We start from the raw sequence: 23,713 nt of genomic DNA, 5'->3' as shown, positions 1-23,713 counted from the left end.
CAGGGCTTCTTTCACTCTTCAGAGGTCTATACTCTACCAAGACGCTGTATTCGATGTGCAGGTCTTCTCCAGGCCAAAGATTGCACAAAACCCTATGATGAGCCCATGAAGTGTGCCAACTGCCAAGGACAGCATGCTGCGAATTGGCGATCCTGTCTTAGATTTCCTGGATCTAAGAAGAATTCTGCAGCTAAAACAAGTACCAAAGCCAGTCCGCCCATTAGACACTCACACAACATCAATACTAATAGTCATAAAGCTTTTCATACACTACCGGCTGCACCTAAATCCAGTGCAAATAATATTCGCCCCGGAATTTCATTCTCCTCTGTACTTACGGATATGCAACAGGCTGCACTCCAATATATTCCAAATTATTCAGTCCCACAAGGAGCAAATTTAGCCCTAAATTGTGCTGAAATTCTTATGGCAGTAATTCAAATTTCTAATCAACCTGGTATTGACTAAAATAGATTAATGTTAGCGCTTAAAAACGCTCTACCTCAGCTCAGAGTGGCTCCATCTGGTGCTGATGCTGCTTACTACATCTTTGAGAGTTATGTTAGCTCCATCTGGTGCTGATGCTGCTTACTACATCTTTGAGAGTTATGTTACTCTCCAAGTTTCTGAAAATCCACAACATTAAAATTCAATACTTTGAAAGGGTTGAAACAACTGTAATTATGCACCTGGAATGCAAATGGCATCTCAAATAAATTCCATGAGTTCAGAGATTATGTAGAAGAGAAGGGTTTTGACATAATTTTTGTCCAAGAGACCAAATTCCAACCAGGGAGAGCTCCCAAGCTTGCAAACTATGCCTTATATAAAAATGACAGACAAGCTTCAGATTCTCGTGATAGATTTCATGGTGGCACATGTGTCTATATCAAAAATAATATATCTCATAGACGAATAGACACCCTGAGCTAGAGCAAACTCGAGGCAACGATTATTGAAACTTTTATTCGAAATTCTCCCTCCTTTGTACTGATCTCTGCCTATCTTTCCCCAGGAGGTAAATTACCTGTGGAAGATTTTAATAAACTGCTCATTATTTCAAATAATTTGATTATTGCTGGTGATTTAAATTGTCACCATCAGCATTGTGGTTGTCGTAGATCAAACCCTGCTGGTCGTGGCCTCCTAAATTGGGCTCAATGCGCCCAAATTAAAATTATCTCGCCGGAATCCCCCATAAGATTATGATACCCTTCATTCATTGATTTGGCTCTATTTCGAAACATTCCTTTTGCATATAACGTGACTGTGGAAAATTGTTTATCCTCAGATCACAACCTCTTGACCATTGACCTTAACTGTAATCTTATTAATCAAAATTTTCTGGCACTCGTCTCTACAAATTGGGACAATTTCAGATTTAAACTTAAATATAAACTTTTACCCTCCCTCAAAATTAAATCCAGCCATGATATCGAAACGGCAGTTGATCAATTAACGACCACTTTAACAGATACTTATAAAGAAGTATCGAAACCCACCCTCGGACCCAATTTTCGTAAACTTCCTCTTGAAATTAAATCCAAAATGAAAGAAAAGAATAAAGTACGAAGACTTTGGCAAAGACTTAGGAATCCTGACTTAAAATTACAACTTCGTATTCTCCAAAATGAGATCAAGGCATCATGTGATCAATTCTTGACAGTCTTTGGCGTGCATCAGCCAGCCAGACTACGCAAACACAAATCACACATTCCGTCCTTAGCTAAGGACACAGTGGTGGCTCATACAGACACCGAGAAGGCAGAATTAATTGCTGACTGCCTCCAAACTCAATTCATACCACATAATGAAGGGATTTTTGCGAACAACGCTAATTCTTTCCAACAAGATGTTGAACGTTTCCTTTCCTCTCTCCTTTTACAAGAGATATACAGTACACAATCATGAGCGAAGTAAGTGAATATATTACTAAGCTCAAACCCAAAAAAGCACCTGGAATGGACTCTATCTCGAACCGTATGATTAAATACCTGCCCTCTAATTATCTATTTTTATTAGTAATGCTTATAAATTATATGATCATGCATTGCTATTTTCCTCAAAGCTGGAAGTGGTGTGGTGGTGGTGTATTTAATTACGGCAAAGCACACTAGGGCTATCTGCCTAAGGGGAAGGATGCCTTTCGTGGAGGACTTTCTAAGGGATACTGGCTCGTATACACGTTACACATGGGGAAAACCACTAAAACACCCATGCAGCCAGCCCGTTCGTGGGATTCGAACCTCGGACCGAACTACCAGTGTTCAGCGACTTTACCGCTCGGCCGCTGGTGGGCCTCAAAGCTGGTGTGTGGTGGTGTATTTAAGTATGGCAAAGCACACTAGGGCTATCTGCCTAACGGGAGGGATGCCTTCGTGGAGGACTTTCTGAGGGAAACTGGCTCGTATATACGTTACACATGGGAAAACCACGAAAACACCCATGCAGCCAGCCCGTTCGCGGGATTCGAACCTCGAACCGAACTACCAGTGTTCAGCGACTTTACCGCTCGGCCGCTGGTGAGCCCACTCAAAGCTGGAAGAAAGCACTTATTGTGCCTACTGCAAAACCTGCCCAGAGCCATTCTAATCCTCAAACTTACAGACCTATCAGCCTCCTATCTTCGTTATGTAAAATATACGAATTTGTGCTACTTAAAACGCCTGAATGATTTTCTCCGAAATCACAACATTCTGATTGATGGACAATTTGGATTTCGAGCAAAACACTGCACCACGCACCAGCTGCTGAGGACAGTGGAGTTCATTCATGAAGGGTTTCGTAGCAAAATGCTTACTGCCGCAATTTTTTTTGTGATATTGCCAAAGCATTTGATAGGACTTGGCATATAGGAGTTATTATCAAGCTCATACGGCTCAGTTAGTTCACATAATTAATTCATATCTTGCTAATAGATCTTTCTCTGTACGAGTTAATTCTATCATTTCGGCTCCCTGTCTAGTCTTCAGCTGTGTAGCTCAGGGTAGTCTCCTAGGACCGAGTTTGCTCAACATTTTTATAAATGGCATACCAAAATCACCTGGTATCACTATAGCACTTTATGCAGATGATACAGCCTTGAAAATAAACACCTTGAAAACTTGGTTCACAACATTCAGAGATATCTCTCAAGCCTTGAGCACTGGCTCATTACTTGGAAAATCAAAATTAATATTGCTAAATGTGCTGCCATGATCTTTAAACGAGGCCCCTCGTACCCTACCATTAATTTAAGGTTTTTCAACGACTATGTTCCCTGGTCAAATTCTAACAAGTACCTGGGTGTGTTACTTGATTCAAAATTACTTTGGCACCTTCACATTCATCATACTTTGAATAAAGCGAAGGCTGCCAGATTCCAACATTACCCCCTTTTAAATCGAAAGAGTCATCTGTCAATTAAAAACAAAATCCTTCTCTATACCTCTGTTATAACACGCATATTTATGTATGGTTGTACTATCTGAGGTACGGCTGCCAAAACGCATGTGAAAAAACCTCAATCCTTTCAGAGTAAAACACTACGCATGGCCCTGAACGCAGCCTGGTACGTCCGTACAGACAGATGTGATTCATTCGGACTTAAACATTAAACCTATGGATTATGTTCTTAAAAAACTTAGTTAAAATTTATTCATCAAAATTGAACAGACTGATAACCGAGCATTGCAACAACTACCAGAGTATGACCCAGCTATTTGCAGCTCCCGAAAGAGACCAAGAGCCATCATTGTTCGGAACTACGGTATCTACCCACCACCTACAAGGCGTAGACACGCCCCTCTAACACCAGTATTATATCCAGACAGCGATCCAGTATTATATCCAAGAGCGAAAGACGGCCCCTCAGCGAGCCGCCACGCTGTTGCTTATTGTGCCAAACTTTACCATCATTTTTTCCTGCAACCTGAGAAGTGATCCATTATGCAAAGTTATCACCCTGTCCCCTGTAGAATCACATCTCCCGCAGAATTTAATTCTGCCTTGAATATTTTCTCGCGTTAATTTTATTATTTGCACTCCAACTGTATGCCACATGCCAATGAGCCTATTAATCGTAAAATCTTTCCTCTTCGCTTTATGCTTTTGTGTTGTATCGTATTTATATAAAAAAATTATAAATACCATATAAATTATAAAAAATCAAAATTAAAAAAAAAAAAAAAAAAAAAAAAAAAAGATGATTAAAAATCTAAAATCTTACAAAAAAATTATGTATTCTTAAGTTTTGTAAATTCTCGCTATCCCTAAACTTTCTCGAGCCATGTGGCTCCCTCTATTGAGCATCAAGTTTACTACTTATGCAATTTTCCTATTTCTGCTCGCTTTTATGTAATTCTGATGAGGAGGTACAAGGTTTTGAAGCATAGGCACTCCGCAATTTTTAATCATTGGCATTGGCCACCAAGAACGTTCAACACAGTGCCATTCAATAATTTAATACAATAATTACTAAAACAATAATTAATAAATAACGTTATACTAATCAAATACTAAATCAATAAATTAAAAGCATGAATTTACAGTTTTATGTGCAACTAGGACAATCGTCTTAAAATAATACTATTTACATTACATAGACGATGAGAATTACGTTCTATGAAGAAAGGGGCCGGCCATTTGTGATAAAAGGTTTAGGTTTCGAATTTGATGACTTATCAAGGCCCAGCTGCGATGCTCCTCAGCCTGTTTGGAAAGGTGCAAGAAGTGTCCCTGGATGAATGTATTGTCGGATAAAGTCTTTTCCGTCCAACTGGATTCTACAACCACACGTTGGCGCCTTCTTTGAACCAAAGTACTGTTACTCTCATGTCGTATTGCGTCTTCATCTTCTCCGTCACAAACTGACCCTCTCTCGTGCAAAACTATGCATAACTTCAAACAGTGCTATAGATCTTGAAATCACTCATATAGCGATGAATGCACAGCCAGAGAGCAACCAAAGAAGCGATTACAGAGCAGACGAAGATCAAGACCGAAGAGCTTCTGGAATGGAGGTAACTAGTGGTAACAAAGTTAACTAGTGGTTCCAGTGCTGTCGGTTTCTGGAAACCATCAGCGAGAAGTTAATAACAATAGTTCGATTAAACCTCTATACCATGCCGTCTGACTGAGGGTATAGAGATGTCATTTTTTTATGCTGACGCGTTCGCAGAGTTCTTGAATTACAGCGGGAGAAAACTTATTCCTTGATCGGAATGTAACTGATGAGTCACTCCAAATCTGAAAATCCAATGTTTTATCATTATCTCTACTACCGCGAGAGCCTCTTTATCAAGGATGGAATGTGCTTTAGGTTACTTGCAAAGTAGCCAATGACAACCAGGATGTATTTGTTGTCGTTAGCAGTTCGTGGCAGAGTTCCCAGGATCTCGAAAGCGATGATTTTAAATACGGTTTCAATATTTAACTTCCCTCGGCTTCATTTCTTCGGCTCTTTCCAGCCCAAACAAGCTCTACAAGATTAGCACCATTTTTACACCTCATACTTTGAATTATTCTAGTAGAAGTGTTTTCGAACTCTTTGTAGCCTTCAACATTCCGAAGTGGCCTCCTGTCGAGGTACTACGTAGTTTTTTAAGGACGTCCATTATCTTGAAACTATCATTTGTCATCCGGACAGAGTTTGAAGAATATCCGCAGCATCTCTGTCCGAGAAGTGGCAAGATGGCTAGCCATACCTTCGGAATCAAAGCCACTTGTTTTTCAAGTATAGAGAACTGAGTCTTGTAGACTTGCCAGGAATTCTTAGCATCATAAGTGGACAGATTTGGAGACGTCGATAGTATATGGATACGAATTTAATTCATCGGAATTTTGTCCAGCTGTCGCTATGGACTTCTTCAAGCTGTCATGTTCCTTGGAGTAAGCAGTAGAAACTCTTTCTTCCATTTAATGCTTCACAGCAGAAACTCTTTCTTCAGTTTCTCTAACTTTATTTTCCAAACGTCTCTATGCTGCCTTCCGTAGCCTCGAAGTGGTTTTTTATTATAACACTTATTTCTCTTTTCATTTCCACTTTACCTACTTCATTCGTTTTTTGGCAAACTTCATTTTTCTTGGTCAGCTCCTATCTTTTCTTTAAACACTTTTATAGAAAGTATTATTTCTTTAAACACTTCTATATGCACAATTAATCTCTTCTTTAAATGCAGCATAAGTTTAGCTTCTCATCCACCGGCTTGCATTCCCATTTCTGACACCAAAACTTTTCGTGCGTACTTGTTTGCAGTGGATCGAAAGCACAAGAAACCGATGACAGCTTGAACGAATGGCACCTTGATAAAACTTATTTTGTCAAAAGAAACACTACAGCTCTGAAAAGTTCAACAAATGTACTTGTACAGCGCCTCTGAGTATGACAGAGCGCAGATGTATACGAGCCAGTTTCCCTTAGAAAGTCCTCGGCAGATAGCCCCAGTGTGCTTTGCCATAATTAAATACACACATAACAGAGCGCGGTCAGTTTTTTACCACTTCAAACTACTAAGGACCTTACGCACAATGTAGTGCAAAGCGCGTGTAAAGAGGGAATCTCGCACGGAAATCAAACAGTATTCCAAACTCAATATTGAACTAAAAACTAAGAATTGATGTTCATGCTGTTTTCCGTCAGTTCCGGAGAAAACCGTAGTACCTTCTTTTTCTCGAAATTACATCGGGCATAATACAGTTAAATTTTCATATAAGGGACCGGATAAGATTACGGTTACATATAGGGATCAATAATAGTTATTGAATAACAAAACCAATTACAGTTAACTGGGTACCGCACCAAACTGTAGCCAATGATCGCCTAGATTGGTGACGTTTGGCGATTTCTAACCAGTTTGGTCGCCAAAATGTTGTCTCTAGAACCATCACCCTCTTGTCTCTAACTCTCCAAATTCTTCACATAGTAATTTACGTCAATGATTAATTAACTGCCAATGTGATTGTAGTTTTCGGCGGACATTCACTATTTTCAGACTTTTCTTGCTCCTTTGTACAAAATTAGTAATAATATTTTCAATTCAGTCTTTCAATTCAGTCTGGAAATAAGTTAATTAAGCTATTTACATACATAAAAAAATATTTACATGTGTAAAAATTTCGTAGCACAATAAAATTCAGATGGTTGTTAGCAAAAAAAACTTTACTGAAAATATGATATTTAATTTTTATGAGAGATCTAGAATTTGAAATTAATAAAAGTGTGAATATGTTGAGAATGCTATTAATCAACTTGGTAAAATAACAGCAGAGGAAAATTTATTTCAAAAATTGTGAATTTTATGACAGAAGACCTGAGGAATGAATGTTAATGCAAAAGGCGTCCGGTATCCTATTATTTCTTAGCTCTGTTCCTAACTTAATTACACTCTACCACGTGCACTCCGGTAACGAGGTTTGGAAATTTCGGCTGACACCCTATAAATACTATTTATAAAAGAATAAGAAATCTGTTATATTTTTTATAAGAAATAAGAAAGAACTGTTATACTATTTACACCCCCCCGGGGGTCGACGTAGAGAACTCTGCGAAGCTACTGGCTAGGATCTGTACCTAGGCAGTCTCGGCCACGGGGGTATAAAATTTATGAACTTGGTGGTTCTGAAGGCTCTGGGAAAGGTCACTTATTGGCCGGCCCCGGAGTCTGGCACGTCCTAGCGCGGCGTGGTTCTAGTAACCCGGGGGTCTCCCCCGGGGTCGCTGGGTAATGTCCCGCTGCGACGGGCTCGCCCAAGCGACTGGTAGGAGCATTAGACGACCGGTGCTGCCTGGGGCCTGTCCCCAGGCGGTGCGCTGCTCTTCTGGAGGGTAATAGTGGAGGTTGAACCTCCACGACGTGCCCAAAAGGGGAGTGGACCTGTAGTGGGCTTAAGTTCCCGGAGCAGGGAAGCCAAACTTCTCTATACTATTTACAAAAAATAAGAAAGAACTGCAATACGAATTGTAGGCATATGTGTATATAAAATTATTTTCTTTAATAGAAAATTTTGTGCTTCTACATTTGCCCTGCTGAAATTTAAAAACACACGATTTCCTTAAAAAATATTTCCATATATCTTTCCTGTACACTGTTATACGGTTAAGTTACTTGAAGTTTATTAGTATAGCAGGGAGAATTCTGATGTTTTATTATTCTTATTTTAATTCAACCGTCACTTTAAAGCTTGTATGCGGTCCCAACTTGGGCAACCGCAAACAAGATTGAATTACAAAACAAGATTCTCAAGGCAAGAAAAAAACACCATGGTTTACAAGAAATTCAGTCATCAATGACAAACTTAAAATTATACCCATCCATATTCACTACTTTAATTACTAACCAGTCTAAGTACAGCTGACAACTTCGAAAATGCTAAAAATTCTACAGCTATAAGGGAATTAATTAAGAACCAACACCTGAAATTACAGGCAAAGAAACGAGAACCATAAATAATGATCGGGTTGGTGGTAAACTGTAAATATACGAATAATTTAAATGAGTATTGTATCAATGTTTACCTGGCAAAAGCAGGTTACATAGACTTTTGCACCCAGTAAGGCGAGTATGAAGTTTGCGTGATAACTTTGTGTTATTATATTTTACTTTATTTAATTGCAGTTTTATGGATTAATCCAATGTGTATTGGCTTTTACCGCCAAAGTCTATAACAAGAATTACCGAACTGTGATTCTACTTTACGTTCAAGCCACATGACCTCCCACAAAAATAGCATAAGAGACATGATATAAAAAAACTATCCGCACTAAGATAATATTATTTGTGTTATCCTGAAATTCTATGGCATGAATGGAAAGTCTTTTATTGTAACTGACAAAGCATTTTGTACTTGGTTTTATATCGCAGTTTATATTGTATTATCGGTGTTACCTGTATCTTCATCAGTGCAAGTTCATCTTTCATTGACAGTCACGTGAACCTGATTACCTACCTGAAAATAGAACATAGAAAATTAGTGAATCTAACGCATTCTATTACTGTTAATAATGATCATTTAACGTATTACGCATTGTAAATGGACTTGACGCACTATAGCTTGTTGATTAACCTTCTCATGACTGTCAGCTAAGTTTTTCTCTTCCGGGTGGCGGTTCACATGCATGTTACTTCATATTACCGTAAATGACCCTAGGGAAAAACCAAAGATTCTGCTTAAAACTCCAGTAAGAAGCCACCAGAAGCCAGAGAAATGATCTGTAGAGAGAAGACTTTTACGTGACCTCTCACTTGGCGGCACGTAATTAACGCCCCTTCTGGAATTATCAGCGCCTTGACAGAATTAGCCGAGGTTGAGTTTGAGACATGTCGGTTAGAATACAATGGAGATGCCCACTGTTAAGGTCAGTTTACACCTGTCCGAGCGACCAGCAGCGAGCGCCTCGCTACGACTACTTTGTCAACGCTCAATTAGATGGCCGCGAGCCACGAGATGTGGGTTTCTGGTCTTATGCCAGTATGGCATTCGTAGGTAAAATGTCCATAACATAGATAGCATAACCCACAGTTACATAACACATTGCAGAACATGGAGATGCCTTTCGCGCAGCCCAAGTCAAGCCGAAAAGGAGGAGAAAACATGCCCTTAGTAGTCGTGGCTTAGAAACATTCACTAGCTTTTCAGCCAATGAGATAGAACCTAACCACACCCAGTCTCGTTCCTGTCATTCGTAAGATTTCTAATTGTAGATGCACTCCACTTTGGTTAAAGCAAATCAAGTAAAGCAATAGACTTCCTAAAAAATTGCAGTCACTTATAACTTATCTATCTTTAAATTGTGTCAATCTCAAAGCACCGTAAATATTACATAGCATACTCCTTCCCGCTTGGGAGCTTCTGTAAACTAAGGTTTCATCCTAATTCAACATTTCGTCTAATATATCATCACGCCTTTTTTGAATTTCTTTTTTAATATAGAATATCTAATTATCCAAATTACGTCCTCCGTAATCTTACTGTCTTCATGATTGTACATGTTTATATGTCAATTATCTTGACTTCGATGAATTTTTACTCAAATATTTTAATTTAAAGACTACAACTCAAGGATTGTTCTCTTCTTATATTCAAGACCTACTTATATTCTCAAAGACTGTTTACCTTTTACTTATCTCTACAGTTACAGACTATTCATTTATTTCTAGACTCTTCTAGAAACATTTATATGGATTACCATTTAACTTTAAATTTTCTTTCAAGAAAATCATAATTATTATGAACACTAAAAAATTATAGACACTTCAATATGGGTCTTCTACCAATTTACTTTATAACCCCATTCTAACATTTTTCAGCATTGAAACTCTAGAAAAAAGAATAAATATTCATTAGCTTCAACGTTTAGACATTTTATACACAGTCCAGTCACATTAATGTGACCATCTGTCAAAAGCCAGAATAACCACCTTTCGCAGAGCGGACTGCTGCGAGACGTGCAGGAAGAGAGTCACATAGGTCCCTGAAGGTGTTCTCTGGGATGTTGAGCCATGCCGACTCTAATGCCGTGGCCAGCTGCGCTAGATTACGCGGTTGAGGATCCATGGCGCGAACAACTCGATCGAGATGGTCCCACAGATGCTCGATTGGGTTTAAGTCAGGTGAGTTTGCTGGCCAGGGGAGGACGGTAAACTCATCCTGGTGCTCTTCGAACCACGCACGTACACTGGCAGCTGTATGGCACCTCCCATTGTCCTGCTGGAAGATGCCATCATCCTGAGGAAAAACAATGCGCATGTAGGGGTGAACATGGTCCGCAAGGACAGATGCGTACTTGTATTGATCCATTGTGCCTTCCACAATGATCAGTGAACCTAGAGAATGCCAGGAAAACATTCCCCAGACCATAATGCTCCCGCCTCCAGCTTGGACCGTTCCGGCAATGGTTGCAGGGTGGTTCCTTTCAGAGGTTTCATGCCTTATACGTCAACGTCCATCTGTCCGATGGAGCATAAAACGTGATTCATCCGAAAACGCAACCTGTCGCCACTCAGTGGACGTCCAGCTGCTGTACTGGCGTGCAAATTCTAGCCTTCGCTGTCGATGAACAGCAGTCAGCATAGGTGCACGAACTAGGCGTCTGCTTCGGAGGCCCAGACGCAGCAATGTTCGCTGAATAGTACTTTGGGAGACACTTTTGGTAGCCCCTTGGTTCATTTTGGTGGTCAGTTGCTCAACGGTAGCCCGTCTATCTGCCCGAACGCATCTCCGCGACCGTCGTTCGCCTCTGTCATCTATGGCCCGTGGTGCACCACATTTGCCACGTCGCTGATTTTGGACAGTCCCATTTTGCCATGCACGGTACACTTTTACCACGGCGGCACGCGAACAGTTCACAAACTCAGCCGTTTCGGAAATGCTTCCACCCTTGGCCCGAAAGCCAATGATCATGCCCTTTTGGAAGTCGGATAAATCGCTTCGTTTCTGCATTACGCCAACGATTGAAATGTTTTCCGAAGCCCTCACACACCCTTTATATACGCTCAACTGCACTGTGCTGCCACCTGCCTTCTGTGATTGGTTATTTAACTCTGACATGGAAAGTACGTGGTGGTCACATAAATGTGACTGGACTGTGTATTTGGAATTTGAAACTCTGCGTATTTGGATTACTTTAAAGAACTCATAGACTCTGAATTCTCGACTTTTATATATTATTACTTTGTACAGTAGATTCATCATGATTAAGTGTATATTTTTTTAAAGATTTACTTATTTAACTAGTTTACATTTATACATCTTAACTTATTTATGTAACTATTTCAATTCTCTATATTATATTATTATCGTTCATTATATGTTTTTTATCCTAATATTATTATACATTAATAATTAATAAGTATATTATAATCTCATTTATGTTTCTATTCTAATATCTTATTTAATTTATTCTTGTTCCTTAGATGTTTACGTATCTCAAATTTTATTATTCTTTAGTTATTAACTAATACATATATCATTTATTCATTTATTATTTTGATTATAATACATTATAATCATACATGAACGACTAAATACTGTATTAGTTTCCCAAATAATAAAGTAGGCCTCATTTGTTTTTAATTGTTGTTCCGTTTACTTAGTTCTAATAATTCGCGTGTATTAGCCGCAATCCTGATTTTAATCCGCTTTTTTTGTGAAAAACATGCGGCTCATATATGAAAGAATACGGTATCTCCCCTGTGCTTAGAATTACATTTTTGTTGCTAATGTTAGAATAAAGAGATCCGCAGTTAAGGGAACTGGTATTATTTTTCATAAAATCTGCATAGGAAGAAAAAGTAATGATCTTCATGAGTGAAGGTTGCTCTTTTGAAGCTCTAAATTTGGTTTACTCCACGTTTTTATTCGTGACACTGCTGTTGTGGTTTTAACACATTTTTCCCTTCATGGCCACTAATATTTTGAAGTTGATGTTGAATGCGCTGGAAAAAAACTTATCCAATCAATTGGCATTGATAATAATAAATGCTTTGTTCAACTGATCTAGCACTTGGAAAACGTGATGATTTTCAAAATACATTAATGCACACGAGGCTGGGTTAACCTTTAAGCACGTGCTTAGGGAATCAAAGGAAAGGGGTCACCACAAAAATGCCCTTAGGTATTCAGGAAAACTGGCTCCAATAATTTTCCATTACCATGCAGCTAAACCAAAACCGAGAAAGGGAAATAATGAAAAAGTAAAAAATAAATAATTAAATAAATAAAATTTATGAAAAATTAAACAAAAATTTATAAATTTTTAACAGATATTGAGAAAAGCTACATTATATAAGAAAAACATTAATGCGGAGTTGCATATCAGCAACGTTTTCGATATATGAAGAGTGAAAAATGTAGTTTTTGCGGAAATGTATTCAGTTCTGAATAGAACAAATCCTTAAAAAATATTTTACTTCTAAATTAAACATTATGCAATAGTTTATTGTTATAATCGTTAACTTAAGTAAGTATTTTAAGCGAGAGGCGTGGTCAATAAAATGTTACAGAATCGCGCTTTTAATTTCTTACAAATTTAAAAGCATTAGGAAGAGCGAAATCGGAGAATTTATAAAGTAAACAAGAAAAATGTTTTAACGTGTTTCGCTTATGATGTTACTCTCCAAAAATATGCATATGTTATTTCAATATTTGTATTTTCATTTAGCAAAGCATACGTTGTCAAGAAGTGTCATATCTATATTCAGACTTTTACCATCTATCCATATTTTATTTATCAGTACTATGATACTGTGTTCATATATTGGATAATTACACGTTTTCGCAACTTTCAAAAGAGAATACATAATATTATGGTAAACATATTAGGAAAAGAGAAATTCTATGTATATTTTTACAGTGTACTAAAATATGCACCATCCACTTCCGGTAAATTATACTCAAAAATGCTTCCGTGTAACTTCAACACGATCCAAATCATTTAGTAGGCGAGGTTAGAATATAAAGAGTGGAGTTGCATATCAGCAACGTTTTCGATATATGAAGAGTGAAAAATGTAGTTTTTGTGGAAATGTATTTAGTTCTGAATAGAACAAATCCTTAAAAAATATTTTACCTCTAAATTAAACATTATGTTTACCATCTATCCATATTTTATTTATCAGTACTATGATAGTGTGTTCATATATTGGATAATTACACGTTTTCTTTCTATACATAAGATATTAGTTATATTGTAAAAAATAAGATATACAACAAGAATAAAAGTTAAATGCACTGTAAACTATCCAAGAAACTAATGATCATTTATAACTATTCTGTACTTTTGTTGTATTTTTAATATAACTTATTATAATAGTTACATATTTTATTTTTATGCAGTTTCCTATAATTTATATTTTTCTCCCTCCTAGACGCCTTCCTTTTGTTGAAAGGGAAATTGTTGACAAAAAAACAAATGAATGGTTGAAACTTAAAATTATTGAACCTTGTTCATCTCCATATGCCAGTCAAGTTCTGGTGGTGCGTAAAAAAGACGGCACACCCCGTGTTTGCATCGATTATAGGAAACTTAATCGACTTTTAATTAAGGATCATTTTCCTCTTCCTCTTATTGATGACATTTTGGATAAACTTCAAGACGCCCAAATTTTTAGTACTCTTGACCTACGTAACGGCTTTTTTCATGTGCTAGTAGCGGACGAAAGTAAACCATATACAGCTTTTGTAACTCACAACGAACAATTTCAGTTGCTTCGAATGCCATTTGGCCTTTCAAATTGCCCTTCAGTATTCCAGCGCTTTATAAATTATGTTTTTCGTGATTTAATTGTCAAAGGTTATGTTTTACCGTACATGGACGATGTCGTTATTCCCGCCAAAGATGAAAATGAGGCCATTAATCGTCTCAATCAAGTACTCAAAGTTGCTAGTGAATATGGTCTAAAAATTAATTTTCGTAAATGTCAATTTCTTCACAAAAAAAAAAAAAAAAAAAAAAAAAAATCGAATTTCTTGGACATATCGTTGAAGACAGTAAACTTTTTCCTTCCCCTTCGAAAACAAAATCTGTAATTAACTACCCCGAACCTAAGAGTACGAAACACGTCCAACGCTTTCTCGATCTCACGGGCTATTTCAGGAAATTCATCCCCTCATATTCTAGCATTTCAAAACCCTTTAGTGATCTCCTTCGTAAGGACACCCCCTTTCAATTTCATGCTGATCAAAAAGCCGCATTTCACAGATTCAAATATATGCTTTCTCAACAATCAGTTTTAAGTATTTTTAATCAAAACAGTCCTATCGAAATTCGTACCGACGCATCCATTGATGGCTTGGGGGCAGTCCTACTACCAAAATCTATGAACAATAACAGCTTTCACTCTGTCTACTACATGTAAAAAAAAAAAAAAACCATCGGACAACGAGCGTAAATACACCAGTTATGAACACGAGGTCCTTGCAATTGTTGAAGCTTTAAAAAAGTTCCGTATTTACGTCCTTGGTTCACATTTTAAAATTATCACTGACTGCAACGATTTTGTGCAAACTTTAAATAAAAAGGAACTCAATTCGAGAATAGCCCGATGGGTTTTATATCTCTAAGATTTTGACTACGAAATTGAGCACCGTACCGGCTCAAAGATGGTTCACTTGGATGCCCTCAGTCGCAGCCCATGTTGCATGACTATCCAAGAGAGTGTCCTTCTCCAATTTCGCAAAACACAAGCATATTACGGCTATTAAAACACTTCTTCAAACGACGCCTTCCTATGATAACTTTCTCGTTAAGAACAATCTCCTGTACAAAAACGTCAACGTCATTGACTTACTTGTGGTGCCTGAGGATATGCAGGCAAATGTCATTAAAACAGCTAACGAACGAGGCCACTTCGCCATAATCCGCACTCAAGAACTTTTAAACAAAGAATATTTTGTCCCAAATCTGAAAGAAAAAATTGAGCAGTGTATCCATAACTGCATCCCATGCATCCTCAATAATCGAGAGCGTGGCAAACAAGACGCACTACTGCACCCCATTGACAAAGACGACGCACCCTTGCACACGTACCATATCGACCGCCTAGCTCCCTTTGCCACCACATCAGAGAAATACAAACATATTTTGGCAGTTATAGACTCGTTTACTAAATTCGCGTGGCTTTATCCGATAAAGTCTACAGACGCAGATGAAGTTATCAGTCAGCTGGAATCTCAAAGATCAGTCTTCGGAAATCCTTCACGATTTATCTCTGATCGAGGCCCTGCATTCAAATCCACTGCATTTGCTAACTATTGTGACACGCAGAGAATAAAGCGCGTTCGTATTACAGCTGGCCTCCCACGATCGAACGATTAAGTTGAGCCTTTGAACTCCATTATTATTGCTGTCCTTTCTAAACTCTCCATAACCAACCCTGAAAAATGGTACCGCCAATGTTCCCGCCGTGCAACAAATTATTAATTCAACTTTTCTACGTAACATCAATTCCACTCCCTTTGAACTTCTCTTTAAGACTAAAATGAAATCGCAAAACGACATCAACATCGCTGCTCTAATCGACGAGGAGATCAAATCTGCATTGATTCAGCAACGTAATCTCCGTAAGGACGCAAAACAGCAAATCTCTCAAAAAGAAGACGAAAATCGCTGTACTTATAATTTGCAACGAAAACAAGCACAAAAATTTCAACTTCATGACCTCGTGGCACATCAAACGAACTCAGTTTGGCCCTGGTCTAAAACTCAAACAGAAATTTCTCGGACCTTATAAAGTCACCAAGCTCAAACAAAATGACACATATCATGTGGAAAAGTGTGCATTTTTCGACCAACCATCCAAAACATCCACTTGTGCTGAATACATGAAATCCTGGTCCAACAATATTGAACGTATCACTTGATTTTTATACAACTGTCAGCATTATAGATCCTCCTGAGCACATACCATTCGTGTTTGTGTATACATAGAATACATGCTTTATATTTAATCATCATTTCGCAGAACAATGCCTGTCGGCTCTCAAAATGTAAATAATTACTATATAGTTTATTGTTTTTTCCAAATTCATTTCCTGTTTCTTAGAAAGTTTTTTTCACATTATTATTTATGAAAAAATATTAGCCGTGAGGCATAAAGTTAGTGAAATAAACAATTTTTGCCAGTTTACAAAACTGCCAATGTAAAGCAGAATTCTTATATTGCTTGCGCAGAATTCCATCCTTTGTGACTAGAATTAATGTAATTAACAATAAATTTGTTAAAATGCAATGTAATCCTGCCATAGGATCGCCTGCTCATATCGGATGATATTTGCAGTCAGACACTTTTACACAATTTACAAATGAAATTTCCCACACAGTTAATCTTAAGCAATCCATTAAATCAAATTAGCAACTTTTATTTTTAAGGAAACTAATATAAATAAATATTATCACGAGTTTTTTAGCATCTGATGCGATTACGGCAGCATCCAAGGTTCTTTAATATACTTAGGTTAGGCCAGGAACGGAAAAAGCGTTCCATTGGTTGCTGGTAGTGACGTCACCCGGGAGACAAGACGCATAGGCCGACACGTCTGCTACATGATTTTGGTAATGGAAGAAATGTAAACTAAAGCAAAATGATCATTTTATATGTGGTAGATACACCGGAAATACCGGGTATATACTTTCCGATTAAGTATTTTGTTAAAGAAAATGTTTATTTTATGCACAGAATTCGTACGAATGCTGAAAATAATTGTAAACATTAAATTCTTTTCGTAAAGGAAAGCATTAGAAAATGAAAAACGATATTTAAGTTAATTAAGGGAAATAAATATTGTAAAACAAGGTATTTTTCAATATTTTTTCGTAGTATTGTTTGCACTAATAAATTTTGTTGAACAGAACACATGATAGCATAACTGCTAAGACCATGGTAAAAACATAATCAAAAAGTATTATTCTATTTATTTTCATTGCTCATGCACTTTTTTAATACAAATGAACTTTGACATTCCATGAGAAATATATGATCGTGATTTTCAGTTTAAATTGCATATCTCAAGCAAAAAAATATATATAAAGATTTGACTTAACAAATTCATATTTAAATACCATAAAATTCTACAAATTTCTTAATATCCGTCATTATACTTTTAAATAGTATACTTATCACATTCTTGTTAAAGTGAAAAGTCACTTCATACTAATTCACTTCAGATTTTAGCAGAAGTGCATATATTTTCAGTATAATCTAAAAGTACTCTTATAATTCCTTACATTCCCAAGATTTCTATATAACATTTATCCTGACCTGATTATTTGCTATAGTAAATAATCTTCGATATTGACATCCTATTCTTCCTTCCATACATTAAAAATGGAACAAGTAAAATACATTTTCTTACACATATACGCATAATAATAATAATAATAAACTTGCCCAACATCTTAGTTTCGGCCGAGCGGTAAAGTCGCTGAACACTTTTAGTTCGGTCCGAATCCCTCGAACGGGCTGGCTGCATGGGCGTTTTCGTGGTTTTCCTCATGTGTAACGTGTAAACGAGCCAGTTTCCATGAGAAAGTCCTCCACGAAGGCATCATACCCATTACGCAGATAGCCCTAGTGTGCTTTGCCATAATTAAATACACCACCGCATCTTAATTTCAATTCAGCTTGTACACAAATTAAATATTTTTAATTACTAATGTATTTTTATCAGGTTGTTTCTTAAAATACTTTTGTTATACTCGAAATATGTGTTCAATATTGAGTTATTTTTCTTTCTCTTATAATTAAAAACAAGTTATATGGAATCAAAATTAAAACATATGCAGCAGTTAAATAACACTGAACAGAATATCTTACTCTTTCGCTATTTGTATTCTAGCATTATACACAGATTTGTTTTCCTTCAGGTTCAAGCATGTGTAAGTTATATCAATTAAATTACATCACACATACCTGTATGCATCAGTTAAATAACACTGAAGGATATATGTCAGTCACTCATTCGATGTTTGCGTCATAGTGTGGTCGAGAAATTGTTCTTTCCTCACGGTGAGGCATGTATCAGTTTACTTAGTTCGTAAAGCTGCTTCAACACATAGAATTACGTTTGGGATGTAAAGAAAGTAACCAAAACATGTGAAGGAAGTTGGATACGCGAATTTATTAACTAATCATTCAGGTACTCAGTATTGGTAAACATGACACTGAGTTTAAATATCTCACTACTATGTAAGTCTCATACACAAAATGAAGATTATAATAAAAAATGATTTAAAATGAGAAATTTTTCAATTTAAATGTAAAATAGCAGTAAAATGAAAAATAAATGCAAAATTACATCACAGTTATGTATGAAAACTACATAAATTCATTAAAAAAATAGTTATTTTTATCTGGTTGTAAAGAGTGTTTTCCGCCAAAAAACGTATTAACGTGTATAATTCTGACACAACGCTATAGCACAGTTTGCCACTTCCGCTTAGGTATAATAGCAAATTAACAACACAAATCAAATCAAACTGTTGATGCAACGAAAGTAAACAAACGCCAAAAACTAACGCTGTCACCCACATGACGTCATGCGTATGTGGCATAAGTTTCTCCCTGCACTGCGCATCCTCTAGCATGAGCGACTGTAAAAAATAAACCCGTTTCATACCCTTTCTCCTTCCGAAACCGGGCCCTAAGTCTAGACCAGGGGTCTCCAAACTACGGCTCGAGGGCCACGTCCGGCCCGCGGACAGATTTTGTCCGCCCCGCGGAGAGCTAGCATACTTGAAAACTCCTTTTAGAGAACATATTTTTTTTATAGCAAATTAAATTTAGTTTACTGAAGTATTCTAATTTTATGTTGAATAATTATTAATATGACATCTACATTGATATGGTCATGGGCTAACTACTCATAACATTGTTGTAGGCTTATTGTTATTGTTTTTGTGATAAGTTGGATAAAGAAACACAGAATTGTAATGAGTAAAGACATGTATAATATGCAGAAAATTTAACTTCAGTATATAATAACTAACAAATTATTGAAATGAATCCAACTAACATTTTATACATTTTAAATAAAAACATAACTTATAACAAGCATAATGACATATGAAATACTAATGAGATTTATGTAATTGAGATTTTCCACTGACAATAGTTTGTAGTTGTGGACTAATTTTACTTGTACCAATTATTAAAAGAGATTTAAGATGCTCATCAGTTAATTTAGATCTGTAAACATTTTTTGTGTACTTCATTTTGGAGAAGGTCTTCTCACACAAATAAGTAGTACTAAAAACAGAAAACAGCTCACGAGCAAATTTATGCAAATTATCAAATTGTGTCAGTGGAAGACTCTTATAAAATTCCAACAAAGATGAGTTTTGATATTTGTTCTTAATTATATCACTGCACTGTAGATCAATCATTTCCATTTGAAGTTCCGGGGCTAGGGTTTCAATGTCAGTATCAAAAGGATTCTGAAAAATCTTAATTTGATTCGCAATGGCATCAAAGTCCGAGAAACGAGTATCAAAATTTATTTTCAAAGCACTCAAAGTTTCGATTGCAAAATCGATAGGAAACTCAGTCTCAGTGGTGTGGCTGAATATTTCACATGTTTTAAAATGTGAAAAACATTTACTTCGTAGTTGTGATTGAAACAGTATCAATTTCTTCCGGAATGATTTGATATTAGTGTATAAATCAGGAAGATGCTAGTTTTCTCCTTGCAATCTCAAATTCAGTTCGTTCACATGTTTTGTCAAATCAACATAGAATGCTAACTTCCATAGCCATGCGTTGTTTCGTAATTCAGTAAGAGGGCGATGCTTTTCATTCAAAAAAATTTCGATCACTGCTCGAAGTTCAAAAAAGCGCTGAAGGACTTTCCCACAACTAAGCCAACGTACGGCCGTATGATAAGGTAAGTCATTTTCTCCAATCTCTTCAATAAATTGTCGGAATTGTCGGTGATTCAGCCCAAAAGATCTGATAAAATTAACAGTTGATATGACTGGTTTCAGAACTTCAGACATATCCAAACATTTTCCGCACAAAGACTGTTGATGAATGATACAATGTAAGACTAATGGTTTTGAACCACCGTCATTTTCTACAGCTTTTGACACAAGAGCGACCACTCCTTTATCTTTCCCACTCATGTTTTTGCCTCCATCAGTTGTAATACATTTCAAGTTTTTCCATCGAAGGTTCTTTTGATTAATGGCCATTTCAACTCCTTTAAAAATATCTTTTACTTTTAATAATTGGTACCAGTAGTTGTGCCATGAATACTATACATATCAAGAAGTTCTTCACGCACTTCATAGCTTTTATCTACTCGAATATAAATCAACACCTGAGCAGTATCTGACACATCCGTTGACTCATCCAAGGCCAAAGAAAACCACTCAACATGTCCATTTTTGTCGAACAGTTGAGAGGATATATTTTCAGCGATGTTTTCTACCCTTCGAGTCATGATGAATTATGAGGATTGTGAATGAAAATAAGACTATCATAGGAATAGGACTTTAAATATTTTAATCTTTTATTTATTTATTTATTTTATTATTATTATTATTTTGTTGTTGTTTTTCTGCTTCGGGTGTGCTGCGTTAACCATGAGGCCGATTACTGTCGGCCAGGAGGGTTGCAGCATACTCGTAAACTAAACTAAACCCTTCGAGCCACAATGTTTGCTGACATACTGACAGTTTTTAATAAATTTACCTTTTCAGGGCATATTTCTTCGGCTACTGCAATTATGCATTCTTTGATCATTTCTCCATCGGTGAATGGTTTTCCACGTTTTGCAATTTCAAGAGCCACACGAAAGCTGGCACGAGTTGCAGCCTCTTGTTCAGTTTTGAGTTTTGTAAATGAAGATTGCTGCGATTTCAATCCGCGCTTCATAGCTTCGAATTTTTCTGTCCGCGAACTTCCTGTATATTTTGAGTAATTTTGAAAATGTTTTGTTTCATAATGACGTTTAATGTTATATTCTTTGAGAACGGCTATGCTTTCATTGCAAATCAAACATAGCGCCTTGTTACTGGACTCAATTACGAAATACTGAATGTCCACTGATCTTTGAATTTTCTGCATTCACTATCAATTTTTCGCTTCTTTTCCATACTACTAAATCACACACAAAAGCAACAGTTCAAATCAAAATACTGTTACAAAGATGTCTTAAACTTAAACACGCACAAACACGTTTTAAGGAGGTATCATCCATGAACCTTCAGGCTCCTTTCGAAGGGCTCCTGGACTGAAGAGTCCTATCCCTATCGATGCTGAGTCTCTTTTCGAACGTTGAATCCATAAGTGCGTTCCGGCAGAGTGACAATAGGCAGAAAAAATGTCCGTAAGCAAAAAATATGGCATAGAGTCCAGTCGATATTGAGTTGGTGATACATGCACTTGGGGAGAAGAAATCGGAGGCTATTTCCCAGGAAACAGGTCGATGCGAAGAGGTGTAGAGTAGAAGGCGGTGTCGATGGGCGGAGAGAAGGCTGGAGAATCATCAGGTCAGGTGATTTGTAGTAGCCAATGGTTGAGAAAGTGGTTATTTTTGGTAAGAGAGCTGAGGGGCCTCATGCAAGCAGTGTATTGATTTTCAATATTTATTATATATATATATATTTTTCTAATTAAAGATGTTTGCTTCCTCACATATGTTAAATAAAATTAATAGTTTTTCCATAGGTGTATCCACTGATTTTATTTGGTCTAAATTATTTTTAAGAATGGAGAAGAATTTAAAGATATTGCTGTTACCGAAAATATTGTTTAGTTCTTTTAACGTGGAAAATATGTCAGTGAAAGTGTTCGTGTTGGATGTAGTGTTAGTATTCTGGTTTCTAGTGCCTTGTGTGTTGTTTGATGCAACTTGCGCGTATGTTCTGCCTTGTAGGGATGTAGGGGTGTGTGAAGTGGTGTTTTTTGGGGTGAAGGTGTAATTTGGTGAATTATTTGTGTTTCTGTTTTTAGGGAATTTCTCGCAACCGCGATAGGAAGCTGGATGATTTTTGTGGCAATTTGCGCAGATGGGATTGTCAATTTTTCCTTGTGTAGGGCAGTCTGTGGTTTTATGTTGTTGTGCGCATTTAACACACCTAGATAGAAAGAAACAATTATCTGATGAATGGTTGAAGCGTTGACAGTTATGGCATTGTGGTGTAATGTTTTTGTTGATGTATTTTTCGACTGTAATGATGAACATACCTAGGTGTGTTTCACTGTAGATTTTGTCAATGTTGGGTGTTTGCATAAGTTGTATCTGAAATAGTGGCATGGGTTGTTTGGTTTTAAATCTGGTGAGCTGAACTACTTTGTGTACTGTGTATCCTAGGTTTGTAAGTTCAGTGGATATTTCATGTGTGTCAGTGGTGATGGGTAGGCCTCTAATGACTATTTTAACTGGACGTTTATGTTTAGGTGTAATGACATAGTGTTCGATGTTATGTTTTTGTAGGTCTGTGGTGAGTTGTCTGTGGTCATCTGTTGTTGAGGGTAGTAATTTTAAGTATTCTCCACTGATTTTGCCATAGAAAGTAGCTTGTGTAAGTGTTGTGAGTTGTTTGATGTATTGGTTGTGTGTGGCGCCATCTGTCGGCTTAACCATAATCGGTGTAGGTGTGCTGTAGTTTGGAAGTCTTGGATTTGGTGATTGTGAACTATTAATTTGTTGTGTAGGTTGAGTGGAATGAGTGTTAGGTTGCGAGAGTGCTGTAAAGCTGTTTTGGGTGGGAATAGTGTTGGGTGGAATATTTTTAGGAACCTTTGCAGGTTTAGTTGGTTTTTGAAATCCATCTGAATCGTCTTCGCTGTCTGAGTTATCACGTGGTATGCGTTTGTGTTGTGCTTGCATGAGTAAGAGCAATATTTAACTTAGCCCTCAGCTTATCCAGTAGAATCTTCTTCGCTTCTATCTCCTTTTTCATGATATCCGAATGATAGTCTCTGTCCGTAACTGGTCTCTTGGCCGATAATTCCTGGATTATTCCGTTGAGGCTTGAAATAGCAACTTCCAGATGTCGTGTCACGTTACTCCTCATGGCTCGTACTCTACGACTAATCTAGAAATTACAGATAATGACAGGAAAATTAATAATATGCAGTGTTGCCGAGCCTTTTTTAAACGTTGCGTACTCTTTTTACCACCGGCAACAATGATAATATGGTTTTGGCCGTCGGAACTTTACTGGAGTAATCAGTATGGCCGTAAGGGTGGAAAGTTTGGAGACCCCTGGTCTAGACGCCTGGGCCCTGCCATT

The sequence above is a fragment of the Stegodyphus dumicola genome, chromosome 11, assembly GCF_044657685.1.
Source record: "Stegodyphus dumicola isolate Sdum_Otavi_A_Nest chromosome 11, ASM4465768v1".
In the NCBI taxonomy this organism is placed as follows: domain Eukaryota; kingdom Metazoa; phylum Arthropoda; class Arachnida; order Araneae; family Eresidae; genus Stegodyphus; species Stegodyphus dumicola.
This window is presented reverse-complemented; position numbering follows the sequence as displayed.